The sequence below is a fragment of the Paroedura picta genome, chromosome 3 (genome assembly GCF_049243985.1).
Source record: "Paroedura picta isolate Pp20150507F chromosome 3, Ppicta_v3.0, whole genome shotgun sequence".
Lineage (NCBI taxonomy): Eukaryota > Metazoa > Chordata > Lepidosauria > Squamata > Gekkonidae > Paroedura > Paroedura picta.
This window is the reverse complement of record NC_135371.1, coordinates 169006315-169012472: the sequence shown is the minus strand read 5'-3', so window position 1 is coordinate 169012472 and position 6158 is coordinate 169006315. Positions and strand designations below refer to the sequence as shown.

Genomic DNA, 6158 nt, shown 5'->3' with positions numbered 1-6158 from the left:
CCACGGCCAAAGGGACCGAGGGGCGTTTCCATTCCATTGCTTGCAAAAAAAAAAAAAAAAGATCGCCATGCAAGTTCTGCGTAGTGCAATGCCTCCTGGCGCGGGAGCCGGGTCGCGTGCACGTGTGAATGCGCGCCAGGGTGGCGGGGTCACTGTGCACGCAATGTTGTCAGGTCGAAAGGAGCGCCGCTTGCAGGCCGCCCGGGGGATTTGCATGCGGGGGGGGGGCGGGCGGAGAGGCATATTACGGCGAAATTGCTGGCTGTAGGTTTGCAAAAATCAGCTACATAGAAATTTGGTTTCACCAGGGGGCGCCCTTGAGATCAGAATTAATACGAATGTGGGAGAGCTTTTTCGCAGAAGCTCCCATATGGTCTAGCGGTTAGGATTCCTGGTTTTCACCCAGGCGGCCCGGGTTCGACTCCCGGTATGGGAACTACAAAGTTTTTGGGAAAAGAAAGTTGGTCCCTTTTTGCAAAACGTAGCCCGTGGATTGCCTGCAGTTCCTAAACAGTCGTGCCTGGAGCTTTTTGCCTTACCCAGATCTGGCGTTGAGAAGCTGCTGGTGTTCTCCTGAGGTTGGCTTGGTTCTTTCACATCTTTTGTTACTTGCGGGGCAAAGGTTGAGTCTAAGGGGCACTTTAAAAACCAACCTGGTTTAATTCCGTGGAGAAGCCTTCGTGTGCATGCAGCTGAAGAAGCGGACATGCTCACAGACGCTTCTACCCTGCACTGAACTTCTTTGGTCTTAAGGTGCCCCTGGACTCCATACGGCATCCTTTTGCTTCACACCAACACAGCCACTCACCTGAATCTATCTTTTTGGCTACTTTGCAAGCATGTTGTCAATTTTTCTTCTTAAATTAACCCTTGAGCAGAAATATAAGGAGCATATTTCTCTACTTCCCCCCAGCAAAAGTACTACTTTCCCATACCGGGAGTCGAACCCGGGCCGCCTGGGTGAAAACCAGGAATCCTAACCGCTAGACCATATGGGAAAAGGTGCAGAATGTCATTGGTCCACCCCAGAACCAATGAAAGGCAAAAAAGTTCACTATCGCCACCTACCGTCACTCGGAGGAATTGCACTTTTGCACCTCATGTGTCATTCAACCCTTCGGAATTCACCGGCTGTAACTTTCTCTGCTATATTGCATCAACACGAGTTCGGTTCAAAGGGTTAGGGTTAAACTGGACGTCTGTCTCTTCCGCTCACTTTCTGATTAGGGATACGAAATTTAACATCTCCATCAGTGGGTTTGCAGAGGCTCCCCCCTCCCAATCGCATTTTCGTCTTTTTTTCTCTCCCGGCAGCAATGAAGGATCAAGGGGTGTGTGTGTGAGGAAGTGGGAAATCCTTTGGCTTCTTTGCCTTTAATTGCATTCGGAAAGCCCAAACCGAAATCGATACAAAAGAACCACACGGACCCGCACCCTGTCCAAAGAGACCGATGCAGCGCAAAGTAGCTCAAGTTCGCCATCTAGTGGAAGGCTGCGGAAGTGCTTCTCCTTTCGATTGCCGAGCTGTTAAAACACTTCAGGGGATCCTCACGTCGGAACTCGTCTTTGCCAGGAAGAGCAAAGGCCGCGGGATGCCTTGGCAGCGGGGAGCCTTGCATTTGGGGGCATTTCCCTTTGCTTTTCGACCCTCCCCCACCTCAGTCTCAAGGCTGTGCAAAAGAGAATCTCCCCCTTTTCCTCTGTCCCTTTTTTTGCAAAAATAACATTTGCGAAGCGACACTTAAATTCACATTAGAAAAGCCACCTGGAAGGGCTTGAAGGGCCAAAGCTAACCCTTTGCTAAAGTCTTCTCGGGAAGTGCCCAGTTTAATTTTTGTGTGTGTGTCGGGGGCGGGGGGGGGGGAAGTAACTGTAGTGATTTGGCTCCTATTCAGTTGATTCCCCCGGACGCAATAGCCCCCCCCCCAACATCAAGGACATAAAAGCAGCTATTTTTCCCATACCGGGAGTCGAACCCGGGCCGCCTGGGTGAAAACCAGGAATCCTAACCGCTAGACCATATGGGAAGAGCTGGTAGATTCTTTGGTTTGAACGGAGCCTACAGAAAGCAGATTAGAGAATCGTCTCCTTCTTTGGAATGGGCGGAGCCATGGGCTTTCCTTGTGGTGAGAACAAATGGGCCATGTGGCTTATGATTGTGGACGATGTCTTTTTCAGGAAATCAAATATTTTAAATGAGACAGCTTGTGGGATTCAAGGTCGTTCGCAACTGTTTGGGGGTGAGCTGTACATGTCTTAAGAACATTGTATTTGGATATTATTTTGGGGATTGTTGAATTTAACCCATGGGAGCCCATCTGTGCTCGTTGTTTGATTACAGGGGCTTGAAAGGGTCAGAACAGGTAAATATGCCTGACTTTCTGTCGCCATGATCCCCATTATGTCTCATCACGATCTGTGTTAAGTCCCCTGAAATCAACATCGGATTTGCCTAATTTCTGTGGCATTCCTGCGGAGCGTTTTTGTTACAGGACTGCGAGGGAAATTTGTGATTAACGTTGTTTCCTTCAACTTGGCTTCCTGTGAAGACTGCACCTCACTTTATTCCTTCCATATCTGGCATTCGTTGCTAAGTGAATGTAAAATTTATTATTGGCCATATAAAGATGGATAAAATTGGGATTAGTTTCTGAGTTCATGAATAAGAGATTCACACTACAAAATTGGATTTGAAATGTTTTTTTTTAATTGAGGACAGAGGGTCCCAGGTCTTTCTGGCATAATGTTCATTGTCACAGTCTTGTCTGTGTACTCTCTCCTGAGGTTTTTGTGCATGGTAAAATCATAGTAACATCGAATATCCTTCAGGGAGATTGATCTCTGTAGTCTGTAGTTGTCATTCCAGGAGATATCCAGGTCCCACCTGGAGGCTGGCAACCCTAAGCCAAATGACACAGTGGTAGAAAGGACAGACACACTGCAGACCACAATGAGACTGTTACCAGCTATTAAAAACTCCCTCCGTGTAGAAAAACAGCACAGCAAACCAAGAGAAAGGAACAGAAGAATTCCCTTCCAATATCCTAGCTTTCTAGTTGCAGGGAGTTCTCAATGTAAAGGAACATTCAGATCTGGCATCTTCTAGCTGCGGTCTGAAGTGGCCCAGTCTGTTTCGAACTCAGGTTCAAATCTGCATTCCGCCATGGAAACCTCCTTGCCCAGACTCCTCCTCCCCTCTCTCAGCTGAGCCTACCTCACCTGGTTGTTGTGAGAATAAAATGGGGAGGGGGAGAATAATGAACATGGCTCCATCTCCTTGAAGGAAGCGAGGGATTAAAAAATCTACACCGTAAATAATTGCCATCTCTGAGATCCTTTTGAAAAGGAAGAACACAGGGCTGACACTGGCTGGAGATGGGGGGGTATAGGGTTGCCAGATCCGGGTTGGGAAATTAATGGAGATTTGGGGATGGGCCCCAGGAGGACAAGGCCTTCAGTGGGATACAATGCCTTAGAGTCCCCCCTTCCAATCATCTATTTCCTCCAAGGAAACTGACCTCTGGAGAGGAGCTGTAATTTCGGAGGATCCCCAGGTCCCCCCTGGAGGCTGGCATCCCTAGAATGTAACATCACGCAAGTGCTTATGCAGTTCTAACTCACAGCTATCTCTGCAGTCCCCCGCAAGGCATGTAATCATTCCCCAATCTATGCTTTGCAAAAACGTCTTTTATCCTCTACCTCTTTCTGGGTATTTAGGCCTCTTTTCCTTCCCTCTGGGGGGCTCGGCTGCAAAGGGTTTGGAAATTCAACCGTGAATACAATTCAAAGACGATCATTGTCTTGCAAGGAGCTCTTGGCCAGGAACGTGGTGTGGCTCATCTCTCTCGGACACGAGCCGCGAGAACAGCCCTTTAAAAAGCCCTTAAAAAATGTTCTTTGACTAAGTATCCAAGGCAATTGTCGTTATAGACTCACTCTGACGATGTGATCCAAAGCAGATAGGCCGGTGGTTCTCAACCTTCCTAATGTCGCGACCCTTTAATACAGTTCCTCATGTTGTGGTGACCCCCAACCATAAAATTATACAAGTGTTCTTTCACAGAAATTAAACCAAAACGGACCAATGGCGTGAAGATCCATGGTTCATTATTGTATATAAATTGTTTTTTTCCTGGGGTTTCTCAGTTCAGCTCTGCCTCTTGTCCCACCATGCCGATCTCGCTCTTTTCCGCTGCTCCAGACAGACAAACGCTCTATTTCGATCTACCCCGCAAGGCTGTTGTGTGGATGGTGCCCCCACCCCGGCCAAGCTGCTTGCCCTGCCACGACCCCTGTGAAAGGGTCGTTCGACTCCCAAAGGGGTCCTGTCCTGACCCCCAGGTTGAGAACCACTGAGATAGGGCATGCACTGCAAAGTTATTGGTTTGCTCCTAAGATTGCCAACCTCCAGGAGGGGCCTGGAGACACTCCCCCCCCCATAACTACAAGTTTTCTCTAGATTACAATCGGTTCCCCTGGAGAAAATGACCACGTTGGCATAAGGACCCTGCAGCACAATGAGGTCCCCCCCTCGACACCACACTTCCCAGGGCTCCAGCTCAGAATCTCCAGCCCAGAGTTGGCAACCACATTTTCTCCTTGTTTATTTGTCCCTGGGCGAGAGTTTCTTTTGGTAAAGTGAGCCCCAAAGCCAAGGCTTCGGCCTGATTCATTCCACACTTCACATCCTGTTGTTCTGTGAAAATGCCACAGATCGGTGCAGATTCCAAATGCCCGATTAGCCTTGCAAAACCGTACTCCGTCGCAGGGATTCTGGAGAACAAAAGAATTTATTCCCTGCAAAAGACAACAGAGCCTCGGTTCTGTTTTAATTAACTGCGCTCAAGTGACGAGAACGGCTGGAACGCCTCTCTCCGGGTGGGCAGAGGGGAAAGGTGTCGCCATGATGAAAAATCAGCTGGGGGAATCGTCAAAAATCTCCTCTCCTAAAAATATCATTGGATGTTCCTTTTATGCTCCGGCTGCATTGAGCATCAATGTTCTCTCTTAGATGTTCTCTTCTTCTCCTCTTTCATCTCGCCTCCCCCTGTTCCCGCTGAATAGGAGATTTTGCTATTCAGGCGGCCCGTCCTCAATTTTTAATGACTCTCTAGCATTGGGATCCTCTTTGAACCCAGTCGCCTTCTCATCCCCCCCCCCCGCCTCCCGTGGTTCTTTGTTTCTCCCGCAAACCCGAGGCGGCAGCGTTTGAACGGCTTGCTTGACTTTGATGGAAGCAGCCAGGCCTTGAGTGCTATTCTCTCTGTGCAATGGCGAGCTATTTTTAAGGGCAGCTAAAAAGCCTTCATCTGACAAAAGGCAAGACGTCTCTTTTGAGAAGGCCTCGTTAGAGGGCCCTTGCTGGAATGTTTCCGACTGAACAACCATAACCGTTTTTGACCCTTCTCCTGTTGCTCTTTCTCTGCGGTGGAAAAATATGAAACGATCAATTGGTTAGCCCCTGCATCTTAATTCCGTGCCCACGTCTCCAATTAGGCATGGTATTAGGCCTGATCCTGCGTCGAGCAGGGGGTTGGACTAGATGGCCTGGATGGCCCCTTCCAACTCTAGGATTCTATGATTCTATGATTCTATGATTCTATGATCAGGGGGTGCGACTAGATGGCCTGTATGGCCCCTTCCAACTCTATGATTCTATGATTCTATGATCAGGGGGTTGGACTAGATGGCCTGTGTGGCCATCCAACTCTATGATTCCCCTTCCAAGTCTATGATTCTATGATTCTATGATTCTATGATTCTATGATTCTATGATTCTATGATTCTATGATTCTATGATTCTATGATTCTATGATTCTATGATCAGGGGGTTGGACTAGATGGCCTGTATGGCCCCTTCCAACTCTATGATTCTATGATTCTATGATTCTATGATTCTATGATTCTATGATTCTATGATTCTATGATTCTATGATTCTATGATTCTATGATCAGGGGGTTGGACTAGATGGCCTGTGTGGCCATCCAACTCTATGATTCCCCTTCCAACTCTATGATTCTATGATACCCCTCTCTGGACTCTATAGAGTCACAGAGTCTGCTCTCCGAAGCAGACAACCTGCAGCTCCTGACACATCTTGGCTGAGGCAACGGTTTTCCATAGATAAGAGGATGCATCAAAATACCCGTCATTAATT

The 6158-nt window shown here is 48.0% G+C and overlaps 3 non-coding genes across 3 annotated transcripts; 1 reads left to right on the top strand and 2 right to left on the bottom strand.

Moving 5' to 3' along the window:
* The first annotated feature begins 364 nt into the window (after positions 1-364).
* On the top strand, positions 365-436 carry TRNAE-UUC (transfer RNA glutamic acid (anticodon UUC)). The gene has a single exon. It is a non-coding gene; the product is annotated as a tRNA-Glu (tRNA).
* Positions 437-926: 490 nt separating this feature from the next.
* TRNAE-UUC (transfer RNA glutamic acid (anticodon UUC)) lies at positions 927-998 on the bottom strand. Its single transcript has one exon. It is a non-coding gene; the product is annotated as a tRNA-Glu (tRNA).
* A 957-nt stretch (positions 999-1955) lies between these two features.
* Positions 1956-2027, bottom strand: TRNAE-UUC (transfer RNA glutamic acid (anticodon UUC)). Its single transcript has one exon. It is a non-coding gene; the product is annotated as a tRNA-Glu (tRNA).
* Between the last annotated feature and the right edge of the window lie 4131 nt (positions 2028-6158).